Raw genomic sequence first — 13,798 nt, forward strand, 5'->3', positions numbered from 1 at the left:
TATTTGTGTTACTGCTGATTGTTATCCTCAAGTTCTTTTCAGGCAAAAATGAAGGGAGAAAAGGAGAATAATAGAAAAGGAAGGCAGAAGTGGCCTCAGTGTCTTTTTCAGCATCTTCAGACCTATGCCTAGAATAGCCTGCCTTTCCAGATTTTCTCCCAGGCTGCACATTTTCTACACTTCCTCATGCCCATATGTCCAAGGGAAATGCTTCACATAAGAAAGGAGTTTCTCAAAATGAACAAGGGAGCCCCAGGAGGTTTTTTAATTCAAACACCCAAAAGTGTAACGGTGCCCTAAAGAATGAAATGAACTTTGGAAGTTTCTGAACACTCTTGCTTTCTCTCCAGGTGCCCTAGACTGGGAGAGACTCTTTCTTCCATGTATCCTTTTTCCTTCCATGAGAAGAAGAAACCTACATCACCTGCCTGCAAAACTCTCAGATCACTAACTAGGTGGATCTGTGCATTTTCATCCTGCAATAGCTTGCTGCTTTGTTGTTTCTTTAGTCCTTGCTCATAGGGTGATGTCAAAAATGTCATTCCTTATGAAGGAGGAAAGGACAATGTCAGTGTGTGATGTGTAGGGACTGTGACAGGGAGAGAGGCCATAGATATAGGTCTAATGTCACTAATAATACATGAGGCAGCATAATGGGAGGTCTCTGGAGAGGAAGGTAGCACTTAAGAGATTCGGGACATGTGGAATTCAGTCCTCCTTTGGGGGTTAATTATACCATTTGGCCCAATATATCTTGCTATTTCACCTTCTTTCGTATATTAGATTTCAAACATTTAACCTTGCAATTAAAGAGCTTCTGTGTCTGTTCTTACATGGTCCCACTTAATAAATTTAGACTTGGGTGGGTCAGCTTGAAGTTTCTGCCTCTGAGTCTTGCAGAGATATTGGGTTTATTGCCAAAGGAACCTTTCCAGCTAAGGCACAGACTGAAGAATATCAGTAGTGACCCTGATAGTACAAATTTTAAACTATTCTGGTTCTTGGTTTAATATTACTTAAAGTTGTCATTATCTTAGCCCCCAACGACTTCATTGGGAGTGCAGACTGAGCACTGCACCTGAAATACACAGCACCTTACATGTCAAGTAACAATTAGACATTTGGGGGTACTGTCATTGTAAAAGAGAAGAAGAAATTCCAGTAGGCCCTATGCCAGCCAGACCCCCTTCCTACCCATCACACAGGGAAAGCTGCTGGAGGGAACACAAAGATGGTAGAACAGTGTCTTTTGTGTCCTTTTCTTGAGAGGAGACTCCAAGAGCCCAAGCACTCATTGTCTAAGCACTGTACAAATATTGGTAACTAATTTGCATTCTATTCTGTTCTGAAAAAGCAAACAAATAATTTTGTCTGTACACTGAGGCTCTTTCCCTACCTGGTTATAGTAAATGAAAGTTTGAGTCAAGATCATTCAATGTTCTTTAAATTAGAGTGAAAATATGGATGTCACATTTGTGATTGAATTGGCATGTGAAATTTGTGATTGTGTTTACGTCAGTAGGATTATATTAAAGTACAGGGTTTATTTTTACACTACTTCAGGTTTCTCACAGGGTGGGCCTTTGGCAGAGAGTTGTCAAGACAGTCAGAAAGATGGTTTTGGGATCTTCTGCTGCAATGACAGTGAGACAGCCAACATGATCCATGGTCTCCTGGTACCTCCTTGAGCCAGCTGATACTGAACACCCATGCTCCACTGCAGTGTTGGTGCTTTCCTGGTTACCACTTTTCCCTCTTCAGTACTCTTGCCTCCCAGCACTATTTCTAGTTCACTATGCACACCCCCAGCAGGGTTCAGCCCTGACCCTAAGTTCCTTTGAGAGTTTCCTGGCATTTTTCCTGGAGTACTATGGGAGCCTGGGTGTGAAAAATGCCTATTCCAAAGAGCTGAAAAGCCAGAGGGCAGTGTTCCTCCTTTCTCTTACTACACCAAACTCGGCTCCACCAGGCACAACTTTGCTTCAGGTCTTTCATTTTGTTCAGTGAGACTCAAGCTTCAGCAATTGTATTCCATTGAAATCAATGTCAGGCACTCAAAGGCAGCTCTAACATTTGGCATCTGAGCAGGAACTCCCCGATTTACATGGGGAAAGCACTGGGCAGCATCCAGCTTGGAGCTCTGCTTGCTGCACAACAAACAAACACGGGCTTATTTAGCTTTCCGTAGCCTTGGAGGCAGGCGCTTATCGCCAGATGCAGCTCCTATGGTGTCGCACTAGCCTTGGAGAAAGCTCTCAACAAATCATGAGGTTCTTGTTTGCAAGACTTCTGCTGCCTTTATATCTCTGTGCTGTGTTCAGAGATATTCCATGGGCGGAATAACAATGGCTCCAGTGGCATTTGTGGGTCTCCTTGATGGCTGAGCAGAGCAGCTGGTGCTCCCAGTGGGCTGAGCTGTGTTTCTCTGGGTAAATCTCTGAGAAGGTAAGGGCCCAGGGTAATAAAAGAGGAGGGTAAGGGATTTTGTTTTGTACCTGGGATGGGTCATGGGTATGAAAAACAGGTTTTGCCTTTTATTTAGCAGCCCTCACCTCTGGGGTCACAGTGTCATTCCTTGTTTCTTCACATGGCTCCCACACTGGTTAGGAGGTCATTCCCACAATCCCTACTAGTAGGTGAAAATGTCAAAGATTAAATTTCAAGTGCTCTGTGTTCAGCACTATGGCTGCTTCCTCTGAAGCAGAGCAACTCTCACATGCTGATGCTGCTCATTGGAAGCCCTTTACAGAGCTGATCCTTGCAATAACCCGGGCTTGCTTCCTTCAAGCTTAATTTGACCATGTGTCAGCACCAGACACAGCTCAGCTTTTACAGTCAGTCTTTGTCAGAGAGGGCTCTGGCACGAGGAACTCACCCCACCATCACTCCTCTGCTAAATCTATCTAAACCACATTTTCTACACTGTGCTTTGAAACAAAACCATTGTAACCACATATTTATTCCCTTCTGACATCTCCATGGCTTTGCCTCTCAGGAACTCAGCACTCTTTATTTGAATTATAAGATGTTTTTAATACTGTGTTTGTATTGCGCTTTGAAGCCTTTCTATTGTTGTTCTGCAGCGCCCCAAGTGTTCCGGATGCAAAGTGCTATACGTAGAACTGGATTATTATTTGCTTAAGTAAACTTCAGAAAATAGGTTTAGAATCATAGAATCCTAGAATCATTCAGATGGGAAAAGAGCTTTAAGATCATTGAGTCTAGCCATTAACCCAGCACTGCCAAATGCACTACTAAGCCATGTCACTAAATGCCACATCTACGTGGCTTTTAAATACTTCCAGGAATGGCGACTCCAAGACATCCCTGGCGAGTCTGGTCCAAAGCTTGGTAACCTGTTCAGTGAAGAAATTTTTTCATTTCCAATCTGAACCTTCCCTAGTGCAATTTCAGGCCAGTTTCATCCTGTCACTTGTTACCTGGGACAAAAGGGTGCCCCCCTCCTTTCTACAATCTCCTGTCAGGTAGTTGTAAAAGCAGTAAAGTCACCCCTGAGCCTCCTTCTCTCCAGGCTAAACACCCCCAGCTCAAAGAGTAAGCCCTGAGTGTATGTACACACACCCATGCCAGAGTTCACATAAATAATCAGCATGTAAATACACACTCATACCACATATACCACACACACACGTACCACAAAATTGCATTGATGCACTTGAACGTCCAGAAGATGTCAAGGAATCATGCTGCAAAAGATCACCTCAAATTTCTCTGCCTCTGAGGCCTGAGGTAATGTTTGAATGCAAATCTGAGCTCATTCTTTGTGTTTCCTGATTTCTATAACAGCCTTTTTTTTATTACTTTTATGCAGCTGCCTCAAACAGTGAAAATACTTCTCATTTCTGGCTTGCATAGCCTCTACTCACAACAGGCATGTGGAAAATCCTGTTAAACCTAGAGAGTTTTCTGTCCTTGTGAGAGAAAGCTGGGGGGAAATGTTCATTAGCTTGTGGCAGCAATAATTCAGAAGGCAAACCTAATCATGTTGGGAGGCACATTGGGCACTCCCTCATTTACTTTCCTCCTCCTTCCTATCTATTCCTGTGAGGCATGAAAAGCTACTAGCAGCCAAGTTGCAGAGGCCCATGAGTGAGGATGCACAAGGAAGGACACCAAAAGTACATTCCTTCCAGGCTGGACAAACAGGCAGACTCACTGAAGAAAAAGACTTCTTTACCATACTGGTGGTTGCTCATGTAATTACAATGATCCTGACACACAAAAAGACAAGTGCCTGAAGCCTCTGCCTTTCTACAAGCAGATGATGGCAGAAGCTTTTCAGTTCACTGGGGGAGTGGAAAAAGAGAGAAAAAAGCCAGATTCTAATTCAATTTCATTTCTCTGCCCCTGGCCCATGGCTTTTGAGATATTTTGGAGATATTTTTGGAGATATTTTCAGGTATACCATATTTCGCTTATTTTCTTTGAAATCCTTAAGTTATTTCTGTCTCCAATTTGACTAGGAATGAAAACACAGGGTTCAGGTGATCAATAACAAAAGGAGCACAGTTTATCTTAAATTGCCAGGCCTTGTTCTTTGATTTTATTTTGCCTTGTCTTGTTTATTTTTAAAATAATAAGAAATCCAGTAGGATATAAAGATACCTTCCAAAGAGCTTAACATTATCCTTTACTGAATTTTCTGGGACCCTGGGCAGCAGGATAGAAAAAAAATCCTGTTCCATCCCTTTGTTCCAAAGCCGGGGTGATGGACAACAAATAGGAAGATTTCATTATTGTGCACTGACTAAGGGTCTCTTGTTTACCAAATTATTAAAGTTGAACTGAAAGAACTGTTAAGTTTCTTAATTTCTATGAACAGAAAATAAATTTTTACCATCTCTTCATGAGAACCAGATCATCCCCATCTTTTGGGGCTCTTTGCACCTTCATCATCCTCCTCATTCCTTCACATCTGCTATACTCTGTGTCCTGGCTTAGTTTGCTCTACTACTCTTCATTTGCAGCACCCAGCTCTGCTCTGGCATGCTTGGAAGTGCAAGTCCATTTTCCTTCCTTTGTTTTTGTAGACCCAGCTTCACAGCTGGATTTCCACCTGGCAGACCTCTCATCTTGTCTGGGACACTTCATCCCACATTAGAAAATTTTCCTCAGTTTCTGTTAAACAGTGTGTTCAACTTAGCTGGTTAATAATGGAGCTTGTGCCTCAATGCTTTTTTTTGTGGCTTTGTTTTAGTCACAATTGGCCATGCAGTGAGATCTCCCAGTGTTCTATTACTCTGTGACACTCCATCTAGGGATGTAAAAAAGGATGAAGACTGGCTCTCAGGGAGAGTTTTTAGTTGCTGAAATGGCTTCAACTTTGGATGTCAGCAGTGACAGACATTAGGTGAACCAGCAACCCAAATTCTTCACCATAAGAGGCACAGCAACAGCATTCTAAATCCAATCAAAATGATAATTGTTTTTCATAATTTATTTTCTTTGCACACTTTAAACTCTCGTTATCCTCGCTAGAAGTCTCTGTGGAGCCACATCTTTGCCTTTTAACAATGCCTAAGTCCATGGCTACAAGCACCCCTCTCCAAACATCCTTTTGTAGCTCAGCACCTGGAGCTGAGGATTCATCAGCAAATAGGTAGTGGAGCTAAAAATGACCCCAAGGAGGATCTGAACTAAATCTTTCAAAGCGCTCAGATCACAGTGCTTTAATTAGCTAACAGACAGCTAAGCACTCTGGAACCTGCAGCTCGCTGCCCTTGTGGGCTGAGAGCTTTACACTAGAAGAAATTTGGGAGATTTTCATCTCTTCTCTCTCTTGCAAACTGCAAACTTTGCCATTGGATTTTGAATGTGATGCTCGGTAATGTAGCAACAGTACAGCATTTAAAAAAAAAAAAAGAAAGGAGACAGAGAGAAAAGAGAAAAAAAACCCCTCTCAGACTCCAGAGAAGAATAGCTCCTGCCATTTCCCTTTTGTATCCGCTGCCGAGGTATTTGAAAAGAGCAGGAGATAAGTAACCTCATGACTACTGCAGATTAGCAGGCTCTGAGGCACCGAACGCGATTGCTGTTGCTGGGAGTATAATGGCTATTGAAATTCACATTTATACAGACATTTTCATGGTGGCACTGCAAAAAGCATGGTGTACAGGAGGCTACAGACTATAAATGCTGAGGCCATGCAAAATAGGACAAGGCGCAAAATCATTGGGAAGCATTCAGTGGGAAGCAGCAGGGCACTGACCAGTTCCTGCCGTGCAAGAGACCCTCTCCAGCTTCAGATTATGGATCTTCCTCAGAGACAAAGAATACACTATAGCTTGGAAAATTACTGTCAGAGGCTTTCTATAGGGAAGGGAACACAAGTCCCTGACCTGCAACGCTGAATGACAAACTGCCACGAGGCTCCTGCTGTCCTGCCAGGCTCTCCAAGGCAGATCATAGGCATGGAGGAACTTCTGCCAGGGAAGCTCTGGAGGACAAAGGTACAACAGATGTTTTGGGTTATCTTGTAGCCTCTGTTTTTGTTTGTAGTTTGTTTTGTAGAGCTCACTGAACTGGGTGGGATGGGGCTTTATGCAAGAGGTGGTATGGCCTGTCACTGTTGCAGAGGCAACCTCATGTTGTGTGCTTGTCCTTGACACAAGGGCTACAGCGTGCCAGGTCATCCTTTTCCAAGGTGTGTACATCAGAAAGTGCACACAGTTTGCTTAAGGCTGCTTAAAGCAACACTGACTTTTGCTTTCCTTGCTTTAACACTGAAATATGAGAGGCTCAAAATCAGCCGCATTGGGATTGCACCAGGACAATGACACTGTTCATTCTAACCCATGATCTGTGATGCAAATCGTGAAGCATTCTGCACGTGAGTGAATTCAGCTCTCTCAATCTCCTCAGCTCCTCAGTAAGGTCAGTACTATTGTTCCCATACTAGGCTGGAGAGATGGATGTACTGAGAAGGAAAGTATTTTTTCCACCACCACCTAGAATAAATACCAAGGACAGACTTGGGAAAATAAGACAGACAAATTTTCTCCAAGTCTCCTGGTCTGATGCATATGTATGCAATTTCCCAATAAAGACACAAGTAATTTCTTTTTGTATTTCCTCATACTCTACAACATCCATACCCACAGCCTCTGAGCACCTTTCAAGCATTTGCAGTGTTATCCTTCTAGCATCCCTGTGAAGGAAACGCTAGAGTGCCTCATTTTACACTTAGCAAGTAATTCAGGGTTTTAAGGTATGTCTCATGCCTTTGGTTTGAAGAAATATGAAATTATATGGAAAGCTGAACTGGTAATAAGCAATGTTTGCATAAATTCCAGAAGAAAGCACTTTAATAACATGTTTTCTGATATTTAGTTGCAAAAACCTTAATTCCTCGTCTGTCTGTCTCTGATGGAAGAGTGGGGCAAGCTCTTAACCAAATTTTCATGTATGACCTCTCCAGGGAGTAGAATTGGCACATAGTCATTAGATGTAAGTTATATCCACACATTTCTCTCCAGCTGCTCTTGTTACTGAGGAGAAAGCTGATGTGTTGATTTTCATCTCTTATGTACTTTTGATTAACTGATCCCCCAAGGGAAAGAGGGATTAAAAACCACACCTGCAGGTTCCAAAGGATATGTCCTCGACAGAGCTGTTCCTCCTGCTCCTTCCGATCCTGCAGCTTTCCATCTCTTATGTACAGGGAGGTTTCCAAACAAGGTGAGCCATTCCAACTGGTGTGATGGTTTTGTGTTACACCTATTCCGTCAGAAAAATGAGTTGTCTGCATAGTGTGGGCTGCTTGATGCTATAATAGTAGGGCCTGTGGGTCATGGTTGAGCAGCACTGGCAGAGATGGGGCTAGCACTGGAATACCAATGTGATCTGGTGGTCAGAAGTGAAGAAGCTGGTAGATTTTGGTCTGTGACAGGTTTTGATGCCAGATACCTTTGTGAAAGAGGTATGATCTTATTCCAGTGGAGCCAATTCATTGTGTCACTGTTTCTTCTAGCATTGCTAAAATTTAGAACCAAACTAATAAGGGTTAAAAATAACTCCACAGCTGTGTCTATTACTCTCTCTAAGTAAATGTTTACTTTCTTTGTATCTGTGTTAGTGGCACTGGCCAAGCCAGCATTCAGACAAAACAGAACTGAATGAGTTACTGCTTTAGCCCCTGGGTCACACATGGTCATGATGCAAGAAGCACATAACTTATTTTTACTGGAGGGAGAATGTGGAGAAGACCCCCAGGTCTACAAACAGAAGGAGCCAGTCCCATAACAGCTAAGGACACCAGGCTGTCTTATTAAGGTCAGGTCTGGTGTGTCATGTTGAACGTAATTATTCTACTGCTTATAATTTCAGTACATTTGAATCTGAATATAAAATGAGGCAATTTTCTTCCTGGGGATAAGAGAAATGTGTGCCTTTGCAGAACATGAGACACAATCACTCCCAGACTGGCCAGCTTCATTTCTTCCTGATGAGCCTCTGACTCCCCAGGGAATAAGCTGAAAACAGTATTTCCAACAGAGAGGGCAAGATACAAAGAAGAAAGTTTTTCTTCTGCTCTCAGGGGTGTTGTGCTTGGATGGTGGCCTGTTGCTAAGTGGCCCTACGGGAACGATTCCCAAAAGGATCATAGTTCTGTGTCTGGGGATTTCATTCTCTTTAGACTTCTTTCATCTCCTCATTCAAATCCCACTGCTGAGATTGACCCTGTAAGCTATTAGTTGCCTTCAGCTACCATTCTTTCCATTTTAAAAGCAAGGCTGATAGGAGCGTTAAAAAAAAAAAAAGGCAAAAAAAAAAAAAAAAGGGCTCTTCAGCCCTAGCAAATTTTATCATTAGGTAAGTGCAAAATACTCTTCTTTTTTTTTCCTCTTTTCTTTCTGGAGTGAATGAGATTGGATTCTTTGTTGCCTTGCACTTTACAGTGAAATTTATGCTCGTGCCAAATGCCTATAACATGCTGCCAAATCCAAAGAGTAGCATTTTGTATGTTCTTTGTTCAAGCATGAATGCCTTGTGCAAGGTGCAAAGCAAGACTAGCTCAGATGCTATAATAGTTCCAATCACAGAATGTTACTAGCAAATGCTTAAATATGGTAGCACATTTCCTTAGGTCTTCTGCCTCTTGTCTGAAGACACGATTACTGAGGCTGAGCACAATCCCCACGTAACAAAACTGGCATAAAGATAGAAAGATACTAGGTATAAAATAGCATTTCCCATGACCTTGTTCATTTGCAACCTGCAAACAAAATTTAGTTTTTCAAAATCCAAGCCCAAGTAGGAACAATAGCAGTGCCAGTTTGCACCCTCAATAATTTTTGGGTGTCTTGTGATCACCTCTAACTGCAGCACATAACGAACAACGAAGGATTCTGCACACACTCACAATTAAAACACTTGTGTGACCTCTGATCCATTTCAAACCTCAGAGAGAATGAAAGGCCTTTTATTATACATTGATACTGCACATTTGAGTTTTGTTTGGGTTTTTTTTTCTCTGAAATGGTTTCTAGTCCTGTAAAAAATTCTGGATGACCCTCCCTTCAGGATTGCTCTCACAGCAGCAAATGTTCTCTGTTATAGAGGTGTAGGGGCTTAGGCTCAGGTCATCAAGAAGACAGATATTCTTGGGGGATGACAGGAGGAAGTAACTGTGGAAGAACCCCTGACATGAGAGTATTTCCTGCCTCTGGAAGTGAGGTTGTTTCCTTCTGGTGTCCTCAGAAGAACATGTATATACTCTCTGTCAATTCAAATCCATAGGTCTTTGATGGCACAGGTTCCTGAATTGTTTGTTGTTGTGGGCTATCATCCTTAGGAAATGAGCATGATATATGTGATCACAGCATTTAGGAAGAAGGACCTTACCTGTAAAAAGACATGGCTGGTGCTAAGAGTCCCCAGTGTTTCTTTTGGATGAACCCAGGCCAGCTCTGGTTAAGCCACGCAGTGCTGAACATGACTTAGGGAGGTTGCACTCTGGTCTTTCTAGTTCTCCTTTCAGCTCCTTACAGGAGAGACAGGGAGAGACCTGTTCTGTGGGGAGGAGAAAAAAGGGAAGTTACATTCTGCTCCTTCTTGAAAAACAGAAGCTTTATAATTGAATTTGTCCAAACGAGAGCAAAGCCTAAATTTGACATCTACTTCTTAGGTTCCTGACAGGAACCATCTTCCTCCCATCTTTGCCTCTAAGCTCCTATGTTAACTTCAGGGCCACTTCTTCACCTTATCCACAGTGGAGGGACGTTCTAACTTGGCACTTTGTGAGGAGGTTTGAAGTCTCATCTCAGAGTATAAAGAAACTTCCTCAGGAAAAATTGCTGGACTAGGATCCTGTGATTCTGTAAGAACATGGTGTTTAATTATTGCTAAACATGTGAATAAGTAGTGATGAGATTCACTGAGAGCATCAGTACCTACCACAGCATCTTGCTGTGCTGGGCTCAGTCTGTAGCCTCCCAGGAGATCAGCTGGCATTTAATTTTGATCACTGAAGCGGCTGATCTTGCAACAGTGACTGACTTAGCTGATGTGTGTGAAAATGTTATTAAAATGGGAAAATGTCTCTCCAAATGGATTTTGCTTTGCCATTTAAAAATCCCATGTAAATGATGCACATAGGATTTAGAGTGGGAGAAATATCAGAGATAATAATAATAAACCTCTAATACAAACAGGTCAAGTTTCACTCAGTGGGATTAAGGCTCAGTCATGTCTCATTCAGGAGTGTAGTATTAAGCCGTCTTTCAAACATGACAAAGTTTATGTTTTCCCTGAGTTGTTTCCAAATGAGGAGGGAAATCTCAATTAATTTAAATTATTGCCTATTGTCAGTCCTGCCTCCATGGATTTTGGAGTCAAGCCTGATGCCATAACCTACAGCAGCAGTGATGGATGTAGGTTTGCCATTGACAAGGAAGCAATAAGTTCCAGAAAAAGGTGCCGAGCAGGGGAAGAGTTGCCTGAAGAAGGGGCACAAAGTGGAGTGGAGGACACACTGTCCCATTCTCTGGGAGTCATTGATGTTGCCATAGAAATGAATTTGAAAGAGTGGATTATTTTACCCTCAGGAAAACAGAAGTTTCTTTTTTCCTCTAACACTGGCTGCTAGAAAATCATAGCTATACACAGAAAAGGCCAAATCACCTTCCCTCTAGCTGCCTCTGGACAGAGCAGCTATCAAGCTGAATGTCTGTATCTCAAAATTGTGAGTTCTACCCCTTTTCTGGCAATTCTGTCCCTTGGCTTGGTAGATTGCACTGTTAGAAACTCTTTTTTTTAAATGATACTTCACATTTTATATTCATCTGAGCAGCTGAATCAGGGAACTCACCTGTAATGTATTGAAGATGAATGGCATGTGTGAATCCTCATTGTGTTGCAGTCAGATCCTCTGACTTGTTTAGCACGATACAGACATGTTGTTATATTTAGGTACCATTTACACTGCCCTTTTTCAACTCTGACCTTCAAATACATGCAAGAAGTTACTTTTTCCTCCTTATATGTCACTTAATAAAATTAAACTACAGCAGCTGCATTCATGTGCTGTAGTACCTGTGTTGTTGTCATGATCCCAGATATTGGGGGCTTTAGAGATGTACTGCTTTACCAGGATGGAATGTGACCATCCTTCATTTGTGCAAAGAAAGGTACCACCTAAACTCAGGATACCTCCACTCATTAACACTATAGAAATATCAAAACTTTCAGGGATTCCTTTTATTAACTAGCCATCAACATTTGTGATTTCAAATGAATTTGCTGGGATTGTCCTTGCTTGGGATAACTCTTCAATTTATGCAAAACACCTGTCTGAAATGTGTCTCCTGTCAAGAGATGTAGGCTCAAACTGCTGCTTTTCCCACAAACTGATTCCTCTGGTCCTTTGCTGTGATGTTTGCAAGCCCTTTCTTGTTTTGGGACATTGTTATCATTGTCCCTTCCATATTCTCCTGAGGGAAGCTGGAGGCCAGAGCTCCCAAGAGCAGAAATTTCTGCCCCCAGAAATTTCAGAAAAGGGAAAAATTTCATCCTTTACATTTTACCATTAATTTTAGCTGGTGTGCGATTTTTTTTTCAGACAGTGAATTTTAAATTTGCAATAGATTCTGCCTTTGAAAACCAGTGTTAGCAATTAATAAGGCACAGCAGCTAGGGATAGAGAAGCATATGAATCTATCTAGAAATCTATACAAAACCAGGGCAATTTTAGGTACTGAATTTTTCCAAAAACACCTTGTGAATGAACTGTAGATCACTTGAATTAATTAACAGGTTTTCAGACCCAATTTCAAATGGTGAATTAATTTCAGAAAAAAAACCCTAAAACCTGTGAACAGTTGTTTTGCAATGACTAAATAGATTATAAGAGAAACTTCATTTAAGAAATTATTTATATTAAAAAGACTTGCTCAAAAACTTGCTCAGCACCTGAGATTTGGGAGTTAACCCTTTTGATTCTAGTCCCATGCTCTCTCTCTCTCACACACACACACACGCACACACACACACACACACACACACATTCTGTCTCTCTCTCTGGACAATTTAGCTCTTGCAACATCTTGTTATTAGCCATAATCATTAGTGCCATGGTCGTTTTGCTGTTCCCTTTCCTCCTCTCTCATCTTTCCTGGTTCTGCTTGTGCACTACAGTGATTCCTCTCTGCCTTGTAGAATTAATTTTAAACATGGAGACTTACATGCTTCAGTCTTTAGATGGCACCAAAACTGAATGCACTAATTAGGGAAGCTTTATGATTTCTATTATTTCCCACTCACAGAGAAGCCTGGTTTTTTTAGAGCCTGTGAATGTTCTGGCTTGGCAAGGCTTTCTAGGAGTTCCACATATGCTGTCTGTAGTGCAAGGCCTTGTGTTGATTAAAGGGCACCATCTAAACAGAAGCAATTACACCAGCAGCTTTGAAGTGCAATGTATATTGGCAAAAACAGTACTGAATTGAGATGCAAGAGTCTGACAACAAAACATAATCAAATTCTTGAAATATAAAACTAAATGGTGAGGTTGTCTGATGTTGGTAGTGGTCCTTTCAATTCCTTCCTGCTCAAGCATATGAAGCAGTCAAATATTTTCTTTTCATCGCAGGGCATTATTACCTTTAAGGAGCTTGTTTATGTAGTGACTTCAATTTGTCTAGATGGTATTGACTGAAACAAAGCAATGCATGAAATTGCATTTCTAAAGAACCAGTGCAAAATGATATGAAATTAAAATAGATAGAGACATTAAGTGCTCCCCAAGGGCAATAACAGTGGTACTTAATGGTCAGAGACAAAACTAGGAGTTATTTACTATGTAAATCCTTATAGACAGACAGACTTCTGATAACTGGGGCTGTGGTGAAGGAAGGTCTGAAATTGTTGCTTTCTTTCAGCCCTAATGCTGGGGTGGTCACAGCCCACTCAAAGTGATCCCTCCTGGTCTCCAGCCCTTCCCATATTCCAATGGTTTTTGCTTAACTGGTTGCTGCTTTCAGAGCACCTGTCAAAGCACAGTCACAAGGCCAGAGTCCTGGAAAGCTGAATGGGTAAGAAAAATTAGCCAGGGTCATTTTTCTTGAATTTAAATTGAATTATGTATTTACATTGAATTATGTCTCTTATTTCTTTACTTATATTGCACTTCCAAGAAGCGTACTTCTATGGCTTAAGAGCAAGTGGCCCAGAAGATTTGAATTTTAACAAGTGTGAACTGTACTGCTAAATACTGAAATCTCAGACTTGAGAGGTTGGTTCAAAGATTACTCAAAGAAAAACTGCACTATGTGCAAGCATGTTG

General features: G+C 41.6%; 1 long non-coding RNA gene across 1 annotated transcript in view; it reads left to right on the forward strand.

Annotated features, from left to right (window-relative positions):
• Positions 1-2,222: 2,222 nt before the first annotated feature.
• LOC136555273 (uncharacterized) overlaps positions 2,223-13,798 on the forward strand; it is a 38,121-nt gene continuing 26,545 nt past the window's right edge. Inside the window, exon 1 of the long non-coding RNA XR_010783448.1 lies at positions 2,223-2,445. This is a non-coding gene — a long non-coding RNA (uncharacterized lncRNA). The remainder of the gene's footprint in view (positions 2,446-13,798) is intronic.

Source organism: Molothrus aeneus, chromosome 3 (genome assembly GCF_037042795.1).
Source record: "Molothrus aeneus isolate 106 chromosome 3, BPBGC_Maene_1.0, whole genome shotgun sequence".
NCBI classification, from domain to species: domain Eukaryota; kingdom Metazoa; phylum Chordata; class Aves; order Passeriformes; family Icteridae; genus Molothrus; species Molothrus aeneus.